We start from the raw sequence: 23,035 nt of genomic DNA, 5'->3' as shown, positions 1-23,035 counted from the left end.
GGCAAAATGATAGAATTTGACAGAGCTAGTGATGTGTATTTTAGTGTTATGTGTGATTTTCCATTTATTTAAAAATACTTCATACACAAAATTATTAGGAAGATAGGAAAAAGGGTGGATGTGTATGAAAATGGAAGGAGATAGAGGGACTAAGAAGGTGGGAGCGAGGGGCTGGCCCAGTGGCGTAGTGGTAAAGTTCGTGGGCTCTGCTTTGGTGGCCCAGGGTTTGTGGGTTCAGATCCTGGGCACAGACCTATGCACCACTTATCAAGCCATGCTGTGGCAGGCGTCCCACATATAAAGTAGAGGAAGATGGGCATGGATGTTAGCCTAGGGCCAATCGTCCTCAGCAAAAAGAGGTTGATTGGCAACAGATGTTAGCTCAGGACTAATCTTCCTCACCAAAAGAAAAAAGGTGGGAGCAAGTGGGGTGAGCTGGGGAGTCTGAGTGTCTGTGCAGAAGCCCCGCCACTCTGGGTTGGGGTCCCCCTCCCATTCTGGGCCATGGCTATGGTCCCAGACAGAAGACCCACACACAGCCCACAAGGGAGCAGAGAGCTCTGTCCGATGGAGGGCCAGACACAGCCTCAGGCAAACCTAGGATTAAAGATTCGCAGCCTCAGCAGGAAAATGGGTCACTAGACACATCCACCCTCCCCACCCACAGTCACCTTCATGGCCACCATATTGATTTGAACATAAAATTCCCAAATGACCTTCCCCAGGAGAAGCAGCTGCTCTCCAGCCAGCTGCTTCCTCCTGACATTGCTTGTGCTGACACCTTTGGCTGCATCTCCAGACCTCTATGGTCCACACTAGCCTCCTTCTCTATACCTAGCCAAACACTAAGAAACTACAAAGTGTGGTTCTCACTCAGCAGCACTCAGATGGCAAATCCCGGATAACCCCACTCATCTGTAATGCAGAATGGACGCACAGTGACCCCAAGACACAAAGGTGGATGAGGACTGAGGCTGCACCTGGCTGGATGGCTATGGAACCCTTCCCTGCTGGATGAGGGTTTTCTCAGCCCCTTCCTTCTCTCCCCCCACCCCATTCTTCCCCAACTCACCTATCTGACGGCATGGAGGGATTTACCTGACAAGTGGACCAGAGGTTAGGGTTCCAGAGCCAAGTCTGCCTCTCCGAATGCTCTGTTTACACACCCACCAGGCCCCTGCACCAGCAAGAGTCATTCCCAAACACCCACTCCGCCCTGAGGTCTGCCCAGGCGGCACTGATTGGATTTGAGGTGTTTCCCACATTGTCCCCAGATTCATTTGTGTTTGTTTTCAATTCCTGTAGATGTTTGATCTCATCCCTTATGCTTTTACGTTCTTCCAAATTTCATTCTTTGAGGGCAAACAGAGACAATATCACTCCCCAAGGGGACCAGTTTTAACCTAAGCTTTCCTATGTTAAAGCCAACAGCAGTTTCAATGGAAGTGCTTCATCAAAATTGGTGCTGCTAAAACTGAAGTTTCTCCAAATCCACTTACACAACCCAGGACCCCAACACATCCCTGTCCATCTTCAGAATTGCTACAAGGGGAAGGGGCTGCCTAAGCATCTGACAAGCTGGCAAGCAAGCGCTGCTGTCCACAATCCTGTTTGGCTGCCCAGGATGTGTGTGAACACCTGGGAAGGTGGCAATAGAGCCAAGCGGCTGTTACTCAGTGCAGTCAGAGTGAGACAGGACACCAGGTTCCAGGGCACTAAGTTGGTGAGACAGACAGTGGTTCTTATACCAAAACCACAGCATCTGTGTTCTCTCCAGAAAACTCCACAGTGACTAAGGCCTCAAGCCGAGAGACGGCCACTAACATGTACAGGGCACAGCGGAGCCCGCCCTGACAAAGCCTGGGCATTGCCTGTGTCTGTCCCCCGCAGGGAAACAGTGGCGAGGTGTGCTTGCCTTCCGAAGCAGGGAGAGAGAGGGCTGCTGGCAGGACGGGAACTTCTGCAGCCGCCATAGGGGGAAGAGGCCAGAGGGACGGGGCCCTGGTGACCACCACAACAGGGGAGAGGAAGGCAGGCCTGGCTTTGGTTCTCTGGGTTCCCTCCTTCATTCTACTCAGAAAACGGCTCCCTAATCTGTGAGCATTCACGCATAACAGTGTTCACCTGGGTGATTTTCACGCTAACTGGCATCCAGGCCAAGGACTAGAGGTTCTTTCCTCGCCATTTGAGATTACACCCTGGGCTCGGCCCGGACAAGGCTGGACCTGTCGCACTCCAGTCTGGGGCAGGAGTCTGCACAGATCTGCACCATTTTGTAATCATTCTGGGTAATTTCCCCGGAGGCAGGAACCTCATCTGAGGGGCCACACCTCAGGCAGCAGCCTTGTACAGTTTACAGGCAGTCTAGCTCGCAGCAAGCAGCTGGTAGTTTGGCAGCATGGAGCAGTGTTGAGCGCACCAGCTCTGAGCCCGGAAAGACCTGCCTTCAAATCTCGTCTGGGCCCCATGATGGCTGAGTCTTGAATCCATCTGGGCACACTCATCCTTGGACCCCTGATGCTAAGGTGATGCTATAGGGAGAGGGGTGTGGAGGATTAAAAAGGACAATGAGATTAAAACACTTTGCATAAGCACCTAAATTCTCCCAAATTCTCTTCCTATTTAAATTCTCTCTATATTAATCATGATTGATGCTATGAAGCAGACAGCCCAGAAAGCTAAAAGACACTTAAAACACACTCAGATACCTGCCAGCCTGCAAAGAGAACATTTCATCACTAGCAGCAGACCGGGAACTACAAAAGACCAGTGTTTGTAGAGTCCAATCTTCCTTCTGCCTGTCTGCCCAGAAGTCCCCAGTCTCTGCCTATTAGACGCCCATTTTCTCCAGCTGAGGACAGAAAGCATTGTATGCCATCTCTGCTTGCGCGGGAGGCTGGAGGGAGGAAAACAAGACAGATTCCAAATTTTGTTTTCTTTCTTTTAGGGTTAGATAAAAGGAGAAAAATGCTCTTGAAGGTCAAGTAAAAATAAGACGAGGAAGTGCTCAAGAGCAAGTTCTGATACAGTGATCTTCAAATTCCACATCTGAGTCAGGAATGTTATCAGTCGTTTGAAAAGGGATGTGTGGCTGATATGATGAAGACTCGAAACCTAGGGTGTGGGAAGTGTCAAGTGCTTGGCTCTCAACTGTGGAATTTCTATTCTCCAAGTGCATCAACTTGGCTTTGGGGTGTGATGGGCCTTTACACTCCCATCAGCTGTGTGGGATTAGACCTATTTCCAGGTCACGAAAACAGCATGACCCAAACAATTCCCTCTCCTGTCTGCTTCCTCTGAGCTGGAGAAGCCTCGTGGTCTGGTGGGTACATCTATGTTGGGGTTTTTCTAAAGTAGTCTGGAAAATAATGGGCTTCCTTCAAACTTTCAAATGATTTTGCTCCCAGGAACTGTCACCATGGAAACAAAAAAGTAATGAAGATGTCTTCCCTTCATTTGTAAAGGAGTGTCTGGGAAGGATGCTGGAGCATCTCAGAACCTTGCCCTTTTGTCTTGTTTTTAAACTGTGTGTGTTATGTGGGGGCTCAGAATTGGCTACTTCAAAATACGTCTCTTTACCTTGATTATTTTCTCTGAAAGAAACTTTGACCTCCTCCCCACCACTAACTGCCTAAAAGAATTTAACTCTGGTAGCCGGCCTGGTAGCGTAGCAGTTAAGTGAGCGCACTCCACTGTGGCGGCCCGGGCTTCACAGGTTCGGATCCTGGGCGTGGACCGACGCCCTGCTTGTCAAGCCCTGCTGTGGTGGTGTCCCATATAAAGTACAGGAAGATGGGCATGGATGTTAGCCCAGGGCCAATCTTCCTCAGCAAAAGAGAGGAGGATTGGCATTGGATGTTAGCTCAGGGCTGATCTTCCTCACATACACAAAAAAATTCTCAAAATAAAAAACAAAATTAAAAAAAAAAAGAATTTAACTCTGGATATGGATAGACTGAGAGGGTCCTTGCTAAGCCCATTCCAAGTAAAAGTAGAAGTTATCCTTTGTTTGAGACATTTACATTTATAAGGGAAATTTCCATTTGTAAAAGTATCTCCTCTGTAGCAGAAGAAGGGGGGGATGACCTTATCTCTAGAAACTCTTATCAGTGCAGAAGGGAGGACTTAAATCTGCACACTCTTGATCACTGTGCTTTCTGGTCATCGCCCATAGCCGACCCTCCCACCCCCAACAGCCTCCTTTGTCTACCTGAATGTGCTATTTAAGGTGAAAACCTCCACCATTTGTCAAGATCCTCAGTTTCCCTGGGTCTTGCCCATGTATACATGTTATAAAGCTTTCTTTGATTTTCTCCTGCAAGTCGGTCTCATGTCAGTTTAATTTGTAGCCCAGCCAGAAAGGACCCAGAGTGGATAGAGGAAGGTCTTCCTCCCCTACAGTTATATCTCCCAAGGGTGGTTGCATTTATTTATTTTTTTAATTATTTAAATTTAATTATAATTAGAAAGATAATACATGAATACTATCCCATTGAAAAACATAGATTACTGCAGTTAAAGCTAATCTCCTTTGACCATCACCCAGAATCCCACCTACTCAGAGGTAACCACTATCATCAGTTTTGTGTGTATCATTCTTGAATGTTATCACTGTGTGCTTTTTCTCCCCAACAGAATTATATTAGTGTATTGTCCTGTAGCTTGCTTACTTCACCCAGTGAAATGTGGGATTTATCCACATTGATACACGAAGCCCCAGTTCATTCATTTTAAGTGGGAATGGTTTCCACCATAAAGATACCACGTAGGGATATACCATGTATCCATTCTATTTTGATAGACACTTAGGTCGTTTCCAATGTTTTGCTGCCACAAGCACTACTGCGAGGAACATCCTTTGTACTGTGTGAAACCTCAGGGAAAATGCCAGCTTCCGTGCGTGTAAGAGGTTATGAGGTGGAGCCACATTGCCCTCCAGGTGCCAGTGTCCATCTCTACTACCTCCGCCGTCTTTGAAAGCATCCGTCTCACTTGTCAGTGTTTGATATTACCAAACTTTTAAGCTTTGGCCAATCTGATGAGTACAAGTGGCTTTTTATTGTCTTAATGTGCTTTGCTCAGATTATATTTTTGTTGTCTACTTGTATTTCTTTTCCTGAAGTGTTGCCTGTTCATTTATCTGTTGCTCATTTTGGGGTTTCTTGATTTTTCTTAAGTTGTATAAGTTGTGGATATGAATCCATTGTCTCAAATATTTAAAAGATTTTCTCTCATACTGTTTTTCTGTCTTTTAAATTTCCTTAAGCTTTTAATGTTGATAGAATCAGAAGTTCATTATGCCTCTTGTTTACTGACCCTTGTCTAGGAAGTCATTCCTTATCTTGAAGTATAAATAGTTTCCTCTATTTTTTGCTAAGATGTATATATAGTTTTGCTTATTTACATATAATGTATTTATTTATCTGTAGGCCTTTCATTCATCTGGAATTTAATTTTGCGTGTGGTGTGAAGTCAGGACCATGTGGTGAGGGACGACTATAATACGGCCAGAGCTGGGTTCCCCAAGCCCCTAAGCTCCGGAATGGCTATATCTGTCCCCAGTTGCCTTCTGCAGGCCAAGGAATGTGCCCAGAGGGCTCCCTTTTCCAAATCTGCCCAAAGGCTGGGAGTGGCCCATGAAACATGAGGTAGAACTCTGCCCTTGTTTTTTCATTCCAAACAGAGAGCAAAGGAGCTCAATGGTATTTATGCAAATGTCCATCTTAGCTCTGCTGATTCAAAAACGTCCCCTTAATCACAACCAGAATCTTCCTATTAACCAAAAAACAACATTCACTATCTTAAAGAAAATACAACACACCTCCAACACACTTATGTAGAGAAAAAGGTAATAAGCAACCTACCCCCATACCATCCTCTGAGTTAGGTGAAGGAATGTTTTGATGTGAATAACTTTCTGTTTTTAGCTCAAAGTAGTAAATAGTAGTATTTAGAGGAAACAAACACAAGTGAATAATTTAATATTTAAAAGTAGAATTTTCGCTAAATGCCTGGCTTGGAATTCCTTTGGCTGTGCCACTTCAAGCAGCGCGTCCTTGAGCAAATCAATGTCCTCATCCGTGAACTGAGGATACGCTGATGTGGGCTTCTCAGGGCTGTTTAAGAGTTCACTGAGGTGATGCAGGTAAAGTCCACAGCAGATGTATTTGCTGGTGGGGAGAGGGCTCAGCAATTTACACCAACCACAGATGACAGAAAAGTGAGAGGTCTGGTTTAAAGGGTGCTAGAAGTGTGGAGTGGGATGAAGGCAGCAGGATGTGTTGGCTATTTGTATCTGTTGGGGGGCACAGGTCCTTGTGCAATGCCCATTAGGGAGACCTCCACATGCTATGTCTCCAAAGGCACTTAATTCCACAGGGCTTGTTAAAGACTTGACAAGCATGGATATACTTACAATGGAAAGAAATATTTGAAATTAGGGGAGTCCCAGAAAATTCAGGACCTGATGCCCCTTGTGTGCTGTTGGTACCCCCTGGGGGACCTCATTGATAGACCTAGAATCTGTAGCTTTTAGCCTCTTGGACCTTCCTCAAATCTGAAAATCCTGCAAACATCAAGCTGCACTTGATGACCTCCCTTGAGACCAGTGCTTCCACCCCAGGCAGCCCCTAATGCCTCCTGAGAGTGGTCAGGAGAAGGGAACCTGGCCCTACACAGCCAGCCCCAAGTCCCTTGTCAGAGGATGGCTTTCAGGCAGCTGGAACCTGCTTTGTCTGGTGCACAGACCTAGAAGGACCCTCAGAGTCAGTTCTCGACCAATGACTGATGGGCACTAGGGTATAAATACTCCAGCTCCCTCCCCCGTGCTTGTGACCACTCTGAGGTGAGACCTACACTGTCCCCAAGCTCCCTTTAAGACGGAGCCAAAGTTACCCTCAGAGGACTTTGCTTGAAATTGGACTCTTGTCCAATTTCTTCTCTGCCCCACTCCACTGTGGATTTCTCTTGGGAACACTTCCTGATAAGCTACTTTCATGAAAATATTTAGCTCTGGGCCTGTTTCTGAGGAACCTGACCCAAGATGCCCCCCAACCTTCCCACTTGGCCCCCCTCTTTCACCATTCGTGGTTGATGGTCCTGCCTGTGGGATATTCCTGGAGCCAGAGGCTCTCCCAAATGGCTCCCCATGGGATGTACATTCCACAAAGCAGGTATGGTGTCTTTTTGCTCACCGCTGTATCCTCTGAGCTCAGGGATAGTCTCTGGCACACATGAGCTGTTGAATGAACGAGTGCTCTTCCCCCTTCCGCCTTCCTCTTTGTAACTTCCCTATTCATTTCCTTCCTGACCAAGGGTAAATCAGGACATGGAGGAGGTGGAGCTCCACTCAGTCCATTCTGACCTCAGCTGGACATGATGGGGAAGTAGCTGACATTGTGGAGGCCACTAACATGGTGCTGCTCAAGATTTTTAAGTTATTCATCACCAAAGACAACAACGTGGTTGCACATCCAGAATGCAGCTGCTCTCTTCTGATCCACGGTTAAGTTCTCATGGAGTGGAAGCTGTTGGCTTTAAACACAGTTCCCCTAATGACTAAATTGTAAAATGCTTCTACCAACATGTAAAAGAGACTCAACTTGGCTCTATCTGGCCAGACATTTGACACCAAATATGGGCAGGCTGTGAAGGGCTGGGAGGACCGTGCTGACACAGGTGTCACTGCCAATTCAGTGCAACTTCTAGAGGCCTAGTCTAGACTTGTTTTTCTTATTTTTTTTTTAACTATATTTGAAACAATCCTGCAGAGAAAACACTCTGATATAACTTTCAATTTAGTATCTCCTTGGGAAAAAATAAAAACAACTTTTAAAGATACATATAGTGTCTGTAGTTCAACATACGAAATATGGAAGCAGCTTGTGTAGTATATCTTCAAACAGTCATTCTGCTGAGGCCCTGATATCCTTTGTCAGTTGTCTGAGGCCAGTATTCTGTTAGATTCTTCAATGACCTCAGAGTCATAGATATTACTGTATTACTGCCGTGGCATTTGAGTTTTAAGTTTAAGTAACAAGCCAAATGAGAAAAGCACCATGAAGAATGAAGTTCTTTCTAAGAGTTGGCACTAGTGTTTTGTACAGCCCTGGTTAGTTTTAGCATTTGTGTTTTAAGTTTGATTTTGCATTTTTTCTTTATATTTTTAAGAAATATTTATGGACTACTGATTAAACATCAGGCTCTACGTCTACAATAGGCAAGAAAAACAAAAACACAGTGTGCTCCATCAAATTTAAGATGTTATCAATTATAAGATACACTTATTTTATATGGCATCAAGAGAAAAAAAAGAGGTGCCAATTACAATTATAACACATCACTGACTATAGGATACAAATGATTTCAGAGACGATAAATTTCGAAAATCAGTACATCTTAGAATTGAAATGCGCTGATCTATGTCTTCATGGGGCTCAAGTTGAAGAGGCTGAAGTTGTGCTGGTCAATTGTTAGTGCTGGTTTTGCTGTCTTGTTTGTGACAGAGACGCTTATGTGGGGACTAGCAGTCTGGAATTTACAAAATGGGGGCTGGCGAGTTGACCAGCAGGGCTTCCAGCCTCCTGGGCTCCACTTGGAGCCCTCTCCACGTGCGACAGGGAGACAGATGCCTCTTGGGAGATGTTGTGCCAGGACGGTGGCTGGAAGCCTGGCAAGAGCAGATTCCTGCACAGGGCGCAGGCACCTCCACCCTAGGTCCCTGGGAAACTCAAAGCCAGGAGCCCATTTGCATGGGAAATGAGAGTGAAACCTGAACATGGTGCCCTTCAGCCTTCAAGCATTCGCAAGGACCCCAAGGCCAACGCAGCGTGGGTAGGTTCACCACTAAGATCACCCCGTCCACTCGCAGATCGTTCAGCCATAAAACATTGCTCCTACAGTTAAGAAAACTAGGCAAAACTTGAAGCAAAAAAAGTTCCCTTTCAAAGTCATAGTTGGGCACTAACAAGCCTATCTAAGGATCACCCGGGATGTCATTTTGTTTGAGTCTTTTTTTTGTGTGTGAGGAGATCAGCCCTGTGCTAACATCTGCCAATCCTCCTCTTTTTTTTTTCTGCTGAGGAAGACTGGCCCTGGGCTAACATCCGTGCCCATCTTTCTCCACTTTATATGGGACGCCGCCACAGCATGGCTTGCCAAGCAGTGCGTCAGTGCGCGCCCAGGATCAGAACTGGCGACCACTGGGCCATGGCAGTGGAGCGCGCACACTTAACCGCTTGCACCACCAGGCCCTCTTTTCTTTTGATTAAGGCCCAGACTCTGTAAAGTCAGATGCAGAAATTGTGGAAGATTGATAAATTGCAAATGATATTTGTTTGGTAGAAAAGATAACCCCAAAAGTTTTGGTTTCATTGCCCTGTACATCTTTAGCCAGTTTTGTATTAGGTTGAACTACATGAAATTGCAATGTTAAGGTCAAAAAATTGTTGAATATCAACAATATCAAGCCTATATCTAACCTTGCAAAGTTAGATACACAAAGCCAGCTAACAGAGGATGTTACAGCTGGTTCAAGATTGGATTCCTTTGTCCACTATTTATGTACCAGTCTCTATCATCTGTAATCAGCTTTAACATCCTGTTGATTTTCTCCTTAATGAGTTAAATCAATCTTTGACACACACTAACTATGTATTTGTATGAGAATTATGTTTTTCACTTTTTGAAAATCGTCTCTGAAGTTTAGGGCTGTCCATTCTAAGAGACTTGACGACTGCAGGTCCTTAGCCTTGTGTACGTGCCTGTGTGCGGGGGGTGGTGCTTAACCTCTCTTGACTTCAGTCTCCTCAAGCATTAAATAGATCAATGGATTTCTAACACCTCCTCCAGCTCAAACTCTTGGTGATTGCCAGCTGTACTTCTTTGCCTTTCCGGAATGCAGCGGCATGAATGCTGTAGTCACATTCACTCCCCTTTTACCACCTCCAGCTTCCTACTGAACAGCTGTCTTCACTGGGCTTTCTGCAAGCATTGGAGGAGAAATAATGACACCATTTCTGGAAGTCAACTGAATGTATATATCAATAATTTAAGTATGAAACTATTAAATTCAGCCTTTCAAATTCTAGGAATTGACCCAAAGAAATAATCAGATATATACAGAAGAACATTCTTGGCAGCTTCATTTATAATAGTCAACAATGGAAAAAGGACTAAATGTCTAATGATAGTGGGCTCATTAAAGTGTGGTATAGCAATATACTGGAATACTATAGAGCCATTAAAATGCTGTTTCGGTTATGTATTTATTGATAGGTACAGTATATGTCAATATATCAATATAGTGATATTAAGTGGAGAAAAGTTGCAAAACAGTATATATTCTCTGAGTCCATTTATGTAACACATTTATACATGGATTTATGTAATATAATAGAATTACAGACAGAGCAAAATTCCGGATGCATCAGCATCAAGACGCTCACAGAGCTCATTTCCAGGTGGAGCAATTAGGGGTGGTACAATATAGGTGATATTCCCTTTCTTCCTTACACTTTTTTATTATTCTGCAATAAGCATATTTTTTTCATAGAAAAAATAGCTATTTTCATTTTGGGAAAAATAGAAGTAAAAGAATAATTCGATGGTGGAATTCATATAAAGCTTGGAGTTCACAGCATCGCAATTAGACACGTTTTCTTCACAGCTCCTGGGTTTGCCAATATAATACTCTGCAAATAACTGCTTAAATTTGCCAAATGGAAGTGCCAGCAATACATCACTTGGTTGGTGCAGGCCTTGATAAAACAAAGCAAATAAGATGTTCTGCCAATTCTCACGGCCGAGCTACTGAATTCCACGCCAGGGTTGACTTCAATATGGAATCCGAAATATCAGTTACACATAAGGAAGTTTTCTCTTTTTTTCTAGTTACAAAAAACCAGAGTAAACTCTGAGCTGTAATTTTCTCGTGCCCCAATGCGTCTGCTCAGCCCACTCCAAACGTCTACACATTTCAAATGCACTGAGAGAGCTGGGGTGTGTGTTTAAAGTAGCATTTCCTCAAATGTTCACCCCACACTAGCAGCGTAGGATGTGAAAAGGCATGATTTCAAAAAAAGGTTTCCCATCCCAACAACATTGGAAACATCCAATGAAACCGGGTTAAACATTTGATTAAACAAGGTCACTGTGGACCCCTCAGAATCTTTGAAGATGCTGCTATGCAGTGTGGGTCTCCAGGCAGAGAACAGGGTGCAGGATTCCACAGACCTACTGCCCTCAGGACTCTTCGTTGACGACCATTTCAGGGGAGCAGTGTTCTCCAGAAACCCTTAAAGAAATGCTGACTTAAGGGGATGCTGACACGGCCCCTGAGGATAGTAACTGCTGTATGTGGAATTTCAGTCTCAATTGAAAAAAAAAAAAGCAGAAATAAGTGGAGTCGGGATTCAAAGGGAAAGGACTTCGAGAGGAGGCAGGAATCCACAACTTGCAACATTAAAATGAAAATTTTGAAATAGACCATTAAGTTTTTTTTCTGTAAGCTGAGTATGACAACGTCCTCTGAGCACACATATTTAGTTTAGGGAAGGAAGAAGGCAAAGGGATTATGAAAAGGGAATTTAGATTTTAAGAAAATGTGAAGTTTGGTCTTTTTCAGTCTTATGAAGATGATTAGTAAGTCTGAGAGGATGAATCACTGAGGCTCTGAAACTAAAATGCAAAGGGTTTCTTCCTCATCAAGAACCGGAGCTTTGATGCAGAAGTCTGCCGAGGCACCCACGGCTCAACATTTCAGATAGGACACCTGTAGCAGGTACTGTTAGTGGCCTGCCTGTAACCCTTGGAGGTCACTGCTCCCTTCGCTGTGACAGCCTTCTACTGCAAACACCTGGAAGTGTCTGCCCAAGGTTCACGGATGCTCTGGCTGGATGAGCTCAGAGCAGGATGAGACTTGATGCATAAATACCCCAGCTTCCTCGCCCTCACAGGGACAACTCTGACACTCACTACACAGTCTCCCAGAGGTCCCCAGCAAGACTGAGCCCCGGTGGCTGCCTTCCCTTCTCTGTCTCACTTCCATACTCCCCTCCCTGAGCTTCCCGTGATCACCTCCCAAAGAGACTACTGGCATTCATACCCTGTCTCTGAATCTGCTGCCGGGGAACCCAACCACTGTTTTCCTTTTCACAATAAATTCAGAGCAAGACCTCTCAGGCTATCTCCTCCATCTTAGGCGGCCAGTTGCCTTTACCACCCCTCAGACCTTGACCCTCCTAGTGTTCCCAGGTACTGGGTGAGTATATAGGGGTGCCTTAGACTATTCTTGCAACGCTGCTCTGGCTTAGTTTATGTGACCAGAATCGGGCACAGTGTTCCAGTGCTAGCTTGGCCTCATCTCTCCTCTACACAAACAAAACAACTTTGATAAAGAGGTTTCCAACCTTCTTTTCATCATTAAGAATAAAACTAACAGAACAATATCCACCAGATTAGTGTTTCTTGAGCTGGAATGTGCACGCGCATCACCTGGGAAGCTTGTTCAAATGCAGGTCCTGATTCTTAGGTCTGGGTAGGGCCCGAGATTCTGCATTTCTAACAAGCTCCTCGGCTGACTGACAGCCCACACAAGGAGCTAGGTTCCAGTGGCCTTAAGAGCCCTGAGGACAAGATCAATGCTTTCTTTTTTTTTTTTTTTTCTGAGGAAGATTTGCCCTGAGGTAACATCCGTGCAAATCTTCCTCTATTTTTCAGTACATGGGCCACCAGCACAGCATGGCTGCTAAGAGAGCGGTGTAGGTCCAAGCCTGGTAACTGAACCCAGGCCACTGAAGCGGAGCGCACCAAACTTAACCACTAGGCCACCAGGGCTGGCCAACAGCAATGCTTTTGATGTCGGTACATCCAGCATCTTGTCCAACTGGCCACATAGTGGGTGACAAATATATACTGGTTGCATCAACTCTTGCAATGGTTTTATTAATACTTCAACTCACTAATTTAATTCAGCTGCCCAGCTGCACACATGAGAGGAGCAATTGTTAGTGAAAATTCGCAAAGAAAAGTTCTTCTGACAGTGGGAAAGTACGTACTGCATTGGGAAACCAAAGATGTCAATGCACAGCATGGGTAGGTGGCAGATTTGGAATGTGAGTCATTGTCAACTCACATTTATCGGAGACCTGCTACTTTTGGGGTACTGGGATAAATGGATGCCAAAAGAGGTATGGACATTGTCCCTGTGCCAAAAAAAGCTTACAATGTGATTGGGAAAGTAAGACAGAAGAATAACAAGAAACGTGTCTGGTGAGTGGTCACAGACAGTTGTGCCACTGACAACTTTAATTTGCTTGATCTAACTCACTTGACACCTCAGTAAAGCCCTTCTGATCACTGAATAGATGGCAGTTATTAAAGCGATTGGCCTTTCCCGGCCAGCAAACACAGGGGGCTGCATTTTGCAAGAGAGATTCAGGTTTAACTTTAGTCGTAGCACACACCCACCACAACACACATGACACATGCCCTGTGCGAAATGTGCCCCTAATCAGAGAAGTTTTAATATTCTGAATCAGGGCAAGAGAACTAGGAACATGATCTTTAAAAACAGAATCCAACCCATGTTCATAGCAGCATTACTCACAATAGCTAAAAGGGGGAAGCAACTCAAATGTCCATCAATAGATGACTGGATAAACAAAATCTAATATATACACACAGTGGAGTGTTATTCTGCCCTAAAAAGGAAGGAAATTCTGACACATGTGACAACATGGATGAACCTTGAGGACATTATGTTTTTGTTTTGTTTTGTTTTGTTTTTGTGAGGAAGACCAGCCCTGAGCTAACATCTATTGCCAATCCTCCTCCTTTTTTTTTCCTTTTACTCCCCAAAGCCCCAGTAGATAGTTGTATGTCATAGTTGCACATCCTTCTAGTTGCTGTATGTGGGACGCGCCTCAGCATGGCCGGACAAGCGGTGCGTCGGTGCGCGCCCGGGATCCGAACCCGGGCCGCCAACAGTGGAGCGCGCGCACTTAACCGCTAAGCCACGGGGCCTGCCCCGACATTATGTTAAATGAAATGATCCAGTCACAAAAAGGCAAATACTGTATGATTCCACTTGTATCAGACACCTGGAATAGTTAAACTCGTAGAGACAGAAAGTAGAATGGTGGTTGCCAGGGGCCGGAGGGAGAGAAGAATAGGAAGTTATTGTTTAATGAGCACAGAGTTTATTTGGGAAGATGAAAAAGTTCTGGAGATGGATGGTGGTGATGGTTGCACAACAGTGTTAATGTAATTAATGACACAGAACTGTACACTTAAAAATGGTTAAAATGGTAAATTTTATGTTATGTATGTTTTACCACAATTAAAAAATAAAACCGTAATCCACAAAAGTCAGAAAACAGGATATCAGAGTTTTTTGTGTTGTTTTTTTAGACATATATGCTATAGAGACCATATTTTGAGGAAATAATCTACGATAACCCAGCTCCAGCTTCTAAGCCCTGGGCCCCCCTAAGAAGGTAACAGTCATCTGAAGCAAAACTCAAAAGGGCCCAAAATGTGAAGAGGAAGAACCTTGCGACAGCACTCTCATTGATCTCATACATACGGGCTGAGGGCCACCTCTGGGCTGCCACACTCAGAGGGTTCCTCTTGATGCTGGAGACAAAATGCAGCCTCCTCAGCAGTGCCTCTCTCACACCTCAGTGTCTTCTGTTTCCTAATGGCATCAAACACTCAGGATGGAGAAGAAGGGCCTGCTGTTCACACACAAAGATGGTTAGGAATGACCAGCCCAGCAAAGGATGACAGGAATCCTTCTAATGCCGGACAAGCCTCCTGGAACCAGGCCACCGGTCTGAGATGCCCCAGGAGGGAAGACCTGGCCTAACAATAGGAGCATCGACCTGGAGCGGCAGACCTGCGGTCAGATCCGGAGCTGGAGAGCTAGGTGGAACCCCATATGTCTTTCTTTTGTGTCTATGAGCAATGCCTGGCAGCTCCTGCCCTATTTTGGGCTGGAGCATTTTAGTTCAGATGAGAAACTTGTCTAGGGCCACATGACTTTTGTCTGGGTCCAGTTGGTGGGTGCTTGAGGAAGACTGCTGGAGTTAAAGCTGGAGTTTTAGAATCTGCTTTTAATGTTCAGCCTAATTCAATCATCAAAACACATTGAGGCGATACTCTGAAATGGTGCAAGGAGCCACAGGAATCTGCAGGGCAAGGAAGTTAAAGCTGAATTAAAAGGGCTCCCTGCAGGTCCTTCAATCAAAGCCACGGTCATCCCACACTGCCTGGTCCCCACGTGCTGGGTTCACGTCCTGAGAATCGTCTATTCTGATAATCAAGGGATTGATGTTTTTGACAGCATACACAGGCACCATTCAGAACCAGTACCAACTATGTTGACTTTCGTCAAGCTGTGAAATTCATCAAGCTGGATACTGATGTGAGCACTTTCTGTATGTATGTTACACTTCAACAAAAAGTTTAACATGTAATAAAACGGTGCCATTTGGAAACTAAAGAATCACAACATCTAAATGCATGAGTGAGCCTGGATTGGATCCAGGATGAGGGGAAAAGAAATAGTGTAAGGACTTAACAGGCAATTACCAAATGTTGAAGACCAATTGTGGGCTAGATAGTGTTGTATCAATGTTGCATGTCTTGGTTTTGATCTTCTACTCTGATTATGTAAGCGAATGTCCTTGTTCCTAGGGAATACACACTGAAGGATTTAAAGGGGCATGATGTCTCCACTGTATTCTCAAATGGTTCAGAAAATATATTACACATGTAACTACATAAAGGCAAATTTATATATTTATGGAATATTTATACAATTGTGTGTGTGTGGAGAGAGAGAATGATAAGGCAAATGGGGCAAAATGTAAACAATTGGTGAGTCTGGAACCAGGGTAACGAGTATATAGGAGTCCCTTGTACTATTATTGCAACTTTTATGGAAATTTAAAATTACATATAACATATATATGAAATTATATAGTACATACACACATGGAAGTATATAATACAAGGAATCCCGTGTGCTATTGTAGCTCTTCTGTAAATTTGATATGATATCAGTAAAAACCACCATCCCCGACCCCCAGGAGGTGTAAATTAAAACAATGTACTCAAGAATGAAAACCAGGGGCCGGCCTGGTGACCTAGTGGTTAAGTTCGCATGCTCTGCTTCTCTAGTCCGGGGTTCCCAGGTTTGGATCCTGGGCGCAGACCTGGGTACCGCTTGGCAAGCCATTCTGCCGTAGGCGTCCCACATATAAAGCAGAGGAAGATGGGCACGGACGTTGGCTCAGGGCCAATCTTCCTCAGCAAAAAGAGGATTGACAACAGATGTTAGCTCAGGGCTAATCTTCCTCACCAAAAAAAAAGAATGAAAACCAGGCTCTTGGAAACCACTTCCCTAACATTTCCCAGCATATCTCCAAAGCTCACTTTGCACATTTTTATTGTGGGAAATCTCTACTTTGGAAAGTACAGTTATCTCTGTTCTTTGTTCTCAAAATCTGCATCGATGTGCCCTTGGAACACAAGCCAGAAGAAGCGTGGTGGAGGGGGCCGCACCTCTTCCTGCACAAGGCTGCTGGGCTCCGAGGCCTGGCCGTGCCACAGCCCCTGTGCACGCCCACCATGCTCAGCTGAGCCCCTTTACCACAGCTCTTGCTTAGTGCCCCCCCGGGGGGGTTCCAATGCTCAGTGGCCACCAGGCAGGCCAGCTTAGGCTCCTGCTAGCTGTGGGACCTATGAGTCGAGAGTGCAATCTCCCTGAGCCTCATTTCCTCGTCTGTAAAAGGGCGATGAGAACTCGGTGGGAGGACTAGCGTAAGGAAGGTGCCTGGCACAGGTGTGCACGTAAGAGCCCAACCCAAATCAGCCCAGGCCAGTGGGGGGTGCTGCTGAGCAGTGCTGGGTTGCCAACACTAGGAGCACACTGTGCACCAAAATGCTCATCCTTGATGGACTCACCCAGCACCTGGCTGTCAAACGTTTCCAGAAAGGAAACGTGTTTAATTTAGTCAAATAGTTAACGTCTGTGTTACTTGGGAAAAATAAAAATTTATTTTTAATTACATATAAATAGTGGTAGTGGGTCAAAATTTTTCAGTATTTGGGAAACTCTAAATGCATTTAATGTAGTCTTCGGGGTAAGGCAAGAAAAGATTGTGGGGTGAGTGGCAGGGGTGGAGGAGACAGTGTGGGGGGCCCAGGGGGAGACTATAAAACGGGCTGCTCTGTGACAGTGTGTTTTATGTCCCTCAGTAGATTATTAGCAAAGACTGGAGAGCAGGCACAGTGTTCCCTGTGTGTATTTTTCCCATTACTTGTGCCCTAAGTCCAGCTCCTTCAAATAGTAGGTTTTCAACAAATCTCTCTGAAAGGGAGGGAAAATGGAGCACTAACTTCTTCTGCCTGGGAGTAATTTCTGCCTCTCTAGTTTAATTCTGAAAAGCTTTAAACTTTCAAACTTGAAGCCTTAGTAATAATGTCTGGGTTACATGAACTGTTGTCAACACTCATTCACTTGCATGCTGGGAATGAGAGATTCATTCCACAGCATTATTCCAGTTACCAGAGGGTTATTTTTCCCCCTCCCTTTGATGTCCAAAATCCTTCTAAAGTTCCTACATACAGAACATAACATCCTGCCTCTTGGACGAGTCTTGTCAGGTCTTGAAGTGAGAGCACTATGAATGTGATGGGTGGAGAGCCGAAGGAAGCGGTCCTAACTTTGGAGAAGTCTGAGGAAGTCCACATCACATGTCACACTTTGTTAGCCAGCTTCAGCCAACTGCAGGTACCACTTAACGAGTGGCCTTCACTGCAGCAAGTACCAGCCATCACGTCATTTAATTCTCACATCATCCTGGTGCAATAGGACAGGGACTTTTAATAATCCCATTTTCCAGATGAGGAAACTGAGGCTCTGAGAGTTTTTCCGATGTCAAGCAGCTGGTAACGGTTGCAACAGCGATTGGCAGCCAGGGTTCTCAGACTTGCACCAGGATCTCCCCAGGGAGGGTGCCCCTATCTTTGATGCACTAAAAGTAATACCGGGGTTTATTACATTTGAAAGGTTGATGTGTGCACCCCTGGAAAGCCACTGTTGGCAGTCTCCAGGATGAACTTAGCAGCTTTATCTCAGATCCTGGGGCTCTCCCAGAACTCACGCCCCTCCTCTCTGAGCTCAGCCTTCCTGCATCTCTGTAGCCTCTTTGGCTCCTGGGCGCTTTCTTCCCTCTGCTGATAAGTGGAGTATGAGGCTGCTCTCAGAGTCCAGCAGAAGGCTTGACCAGAAGCCAGAGCTAACGGCTGGTATGGAAGTTTTCCTGGTGAGGGCCCAGGACAACTCCCAGGGGCCTTATCTAGAGCCTCCTCTCACCTCGTTATGGACCCACCCTTCCCGAGGAAGGCTGATACTCACTCCAATGAGTACGTCATACATCAGAGGTCCCTGGTGGTCTCTGGACACATGCAGCTATGTTTCGCCCAGCTTGCCTCACACGGGCTTGTCCTGCCCTTTATGGTTAAAATAGTTTCAATGTTTAAACACAAATGATATTTCATGCAAAAATCAGGAGATTTACATAAAAACCCAAGTTGGAGTTTAAAAATTAAAAGGTTTCTTTGTTATTAGTGCCGTCGAGTTGATTCTGATTCCTAGCGCCCCTGTGTACAGCAGAGCAAAACCCTGCCCAGTCTTTTTGCACCATCCTCTCACCTTCCAGCGCCGTATCAGACAATGATCCATTGCTATTCACAGGGTTTTGATGGCCAATGTTTTCAGAAGGGGGTGGCCAGCTCCTTCTTCCTAGCCTGTCTGAGTCTGGAAGCTCCGCTGAAACCTGTCCACCATGGGTGACCCTGCTGGTATTTGAAATCCCAGTGGCACAGCTTTCAGCATCCCAGCCACACGCAGCTGCCACAGTATGACAACCGACAGATGGGTGGTGTGGTTCCCCAAGCAGAAACAAACCTGAGCCACGGCAGGGAGAGTGCCGAATCTTAAACACCAGGTTAATCACCAGGGCTGGCTTCTTGAAAATTACAAACACTGGGCTGTAGTGGTGATGTGGCCCTCTTTAGACGGGACATCTGCTCTTCAGTTTGCTTCAGTCCCCATCACTCCCTATTGTTCTCCAATACCGAGGCCAAAGGTCAGTCGCCATTTATCAACTTTCACCTGAGTTGGCTTTGCCGGTTTACATTATCCACCTGGCCCCTGCAGGCATCTGAGGTTGAGCCCTCTGGTATATTCATTCTAGCTATTTCTGATGACCTATATGAGGCAGAAAGTGTGGTTCAGGAAAGAGAATGGGCCCTGCCCTCAGAGACCACATTCCTACTGGCCCTGGCATGTGTTTGTTCATTTGTAAACTGGAGACACTGCTACACACACTCAAGATCGCCTTTGAGAATTCAGTGACAGAATGCAATTATCTTCAAGTCAGCAGTCAGCAAACTTTTTCTAGAGAGGGCCAGAGAGTAAATATTTTAGGCTTTGAGTGCAATACAGTCCCTGTAGCAACTCAGCTTGGCAGCTTTGGGCGGGAGTAGCCGTGCACAAGACACAAATGAGCGGGCGTGGCTGTGCCCCAATTACAAAAGCAGGCGCCCTCGGACCTGGCCTGCGATGGCAGTTTCCTGACTTTGTCCTGAGTGAGTGTCTCCTTCCTCCGCTGCTCCCCCTGGTCCACTCCACATACTCCAGGTACAGAAGCGATGTCAGAAAGTCTGAGGCAGCCTGACCCACAAACACATACCCAGAGTTGACAATCTTCCTCCCTCTCTTACCTTCCCCATGGGGGGTCAGCTCTGGCCCATGTCAGCTGTGCGGATTCTGACTGAGGAGCAGAGAATCAAGCTCGAGACTCCAGACAGGCCAAGACGATGTGCACAAGACAGACGAGAAGGTGGGGGGCGAGGCAGAGTGAACTGGAGATGACCTCGAGACTCAGGGAGGAGTTTCGAGAGAGTGGAGAGGGGACATTTTGGGACAGCGCTGCTGGGCACATGGACAAAGTGCAGAGAGAGACCAGAAGGCCAGCTGCAGGTTGTGCTGGCGGGGAGGCCGGCTCTGTGTCCTGAGGGACTCCAGGGAAGATGAGAAATGCACTTTGGTTCTCCGGGTTGATGGATTAGCAGCGACGGGGTGTTAACGCCTAGTGAGCTTTCTGAGGGTTGCACTTATGCTGGACCATGTCTCTCCCTCCTCAAAATAGTTCATGGCTTCCAATTGCACTACGAATGGACTCCAACTCCTTATCCAGCCGGCACGGAGGCCCCTGCTTCCCTCCGGCCCTCATTTCATGCCAGTCCCCCACCCCCGCTGTCCACTGCACTCCCCACCTGTCCTTCCGTCTGAGTTTCAGGCACTGCTTAGACTTCTGCAAGAGCCTTTCCCTTGCCTGGGAATGCTCTTCTCCTTGCCTCTTTCTCTCCTGCAGAGTTCAGCTGAAATGCCACCTCCTCAAGAAGCCCTCCCCAGTCATCCACGCAGGCAGCCCGGCCCTGCCTCACCATCCTTCAAGCTCAGGTTTCTCTAATTGTTATCTGCTTCCCCCATCACTGCACACTCAGGGCCCAGGACTGGCCTTGCCCTTACAGGTGCTGAGTCAATACAGGTTGAATAGATGAACAATGTATGTACAATACACACACAGATGTCTACACATTTTTCATTCATTCAATATATTTATCAACACCTGCTATTAATAGGCCTTAAGGGCCAGGTATGAGCTAGGCCCAGGGGATGCAAATTCAGGACAGCAGGTGCTAGAGAGACATGCAAGGACTTTTCTTGCTTTCATTTCCTTTACTTCTGGAAAACCTGCCCCAGAGATAGTTAGAGAGACCTCAGAAATGGGTTATTTCCTAATTTACATTGCAGACCAGGATCTCTCAACTTCAGCACAATGGAAATTTGGGGCCAGATAGTTTTTGCTCTGGGGGCTGCCTGTGCATTGTAGGAAGCCAGCCAGTCGCACCTCTACCCAAGTTGTAACAATCAAAAATATTTCCAGAAAACCAGAGGCCTAGACTGAACTACCTGGCTGTCCTGGACCAGAACCCCGAGTGACCCACATCTCTGAGACAGACACTGAAACAAGCTCAGAATCTGGACGTTGAATGAGAAAGTGAGCAAGGCTTCCGGCATGCTCCCACACGAATATGAATAACACACACAGAATGTAAACACACCAATTCGACAAGACCACCAGGGACCAGGTCTGAAACAAGACAGAACACAGGACACTCAAACCACAAAAATGACTAAACGGCCCCCTCTTCTGACACACGCTGAGCGTCAGCTGCTGCTTACCCAGTGATGCCTCTAGCTCCCTTTACTCCTCCCGCCTTCTAGATAAAAATTACTAAGCTACACAATCATTGAACTGCCCTCATGTCCTGATAACACTCAAATCCTCCTTCAGCGTTGCCAGATAAAATACAGGATGCCCAGTTAAATTTGAATTTTAGATAAACAATGAATGCTTTTTTAGTTTGTGTCCTAAATATTGCATAGGATGCACTTATGCTATATCTGAAATTCAAATTCAGCTGGGTGTCTTGTATTTTTATTTGCTAAATCTGCAACCCTTCTTTCCTTAGAATTAGCCAGCACAAACCCAAATCCTATAATAAGCCCTCCCAACTCCCTCCTACTAGGAGTCCCCCATGCTTCTTCTGATGTGTTCTCCCAAGCTAGTAAACTGAATTCTGATGAAGTGTGTATTCCTGGGGGTCTCTGAAAAGGGCGATCCTCTCTTTTTGAGGCAGGAAACTCTGAGACGTGACCACTTGAAAGGGACAGCTGTGGGTGGCCAGTAGATGACAGGCTGGGGGGAGGAGCAGGGAAAGCAAATCAGGCATCTTGATTAACAAGCGCCCAACACAGACCATGACATGGAACGTGGTGGGAGGAGGGGGCCCATAGCTCATTTCAGAGTTGCCAAGGCACAGAGTCAGCATTTTAAGGCCCCAAGAGTGCTAGGTCCCATCTCTAAGAAATTCCTTCCAAGGTGAAGTGCAGTCACCGTGAACCACCACAGAATTCACAAATCATGTGACTCTAGGCAAGTTTTATAACCTCTTCACATCTCAGTTTCCTCATCTGTAAACTGGGCATAATGATAGTGTGAGGATTAAATAAGTTAATGGGTTTAAACTGCTTAGAACGATCCCTGGAATAGTGTTTATGAAATTAAACATAAATTTTAAAAAGTGGTTGAATAAAGAGGGAGGCTGCACTGTGTATATGGAGTGGCACCAAAATAGTATTTTTCATCTAAATGCCAGATGTTTAGCAAAGGTCATGCTTCCGTTGGTTTTTCTGTTCCTTTGGCTAATGGTAGTGGATACCAACAGTAGAGTTTAAACATTCACTTCCCCCAGGCCTTCGCTGGAGACAGGAAGAGCTTGCATCCCTGAATCTTAGCACAGCGAACGTTTGAGCACAGTGAATGTGGGTAAGTGGCGATGGGAGGTGATGGAGGCTTGGTGGGGTGACTTTGCTTCTGTCTGTCACAGGGTTCTGGGCAGCTGAGCCACCCTGCCTCTGCGGACCTCCCGTAGCATGTCTGTGCGCAGCCGCTTTTGAGAGAGCAAGTAAAATGTGGGGGTGTAGTGGGAAAACAGACAAAAAAAAGAACATCTTAGATGGTGGCAATAACACCAAAGCTTACAGAGAGTGAGCGATTGAAATCATCAAAGTGCTATATGTCTAAATGTGGGGGCCCAGGGCAGGCCACTCCAAAACATCCCACAATGGCATATTGATTATTTTGAATTACAGTTACTGGAGAAGCAAAGGGCATTCTGACCCTCCTGTCTCTGTTCCCCTGAAAGCAGGAAGTCAGTCTCCCGTGTGAAAGGTGCTCTCCCTGCATCCTCATCACCAGAGCGAGGGCCTTCCCGGTGAGAAGGCTGCATCAACAAACCTTGCTGATTTACTACCTCAGGCCTAAACTCTGTGTAAGTTTCTCACTATGTACCCCAAGCTTAAGTTTCTCTGTTCTGTCAATTCTTCACAAAT

The 23,035-nt window shown here is 45.9% G+C and overlaps 1 protein-coding gene across 9 annotated transcripts in view; it reads right to left on the bottom strand.

The window, feature by feature from the left end:
• Positions 1-23,035, bottom strand: part of RIN2 (Ras and Rab interactor 2) — a 215,702-nt gene that overhangs the window by 65,440 nt on the left and 127,227 nt on the right. The gene's annotated exons all lie outside the window — the stretch shown is intronic.

This window comes from Ceratotherium simum, chromosome 21, assembly GCF_057802395.1.
Source record: "Ceratotherium simum simum isolate JZ-2026a chromosome 21, ASM5780239v1, whole genome shotgun sequence".
Lineage (NCBI taxonomy): Eukaryota > Metazoa > Chordata > Mammalia > Perissodactyla > Rhinocerotidae > Ceratotherium > Ceratotherium simum.
Note: the sequence above shows the minus strand (reverse complement) of the source record. Positions and strands in the feature narration are given on the sequence as shown.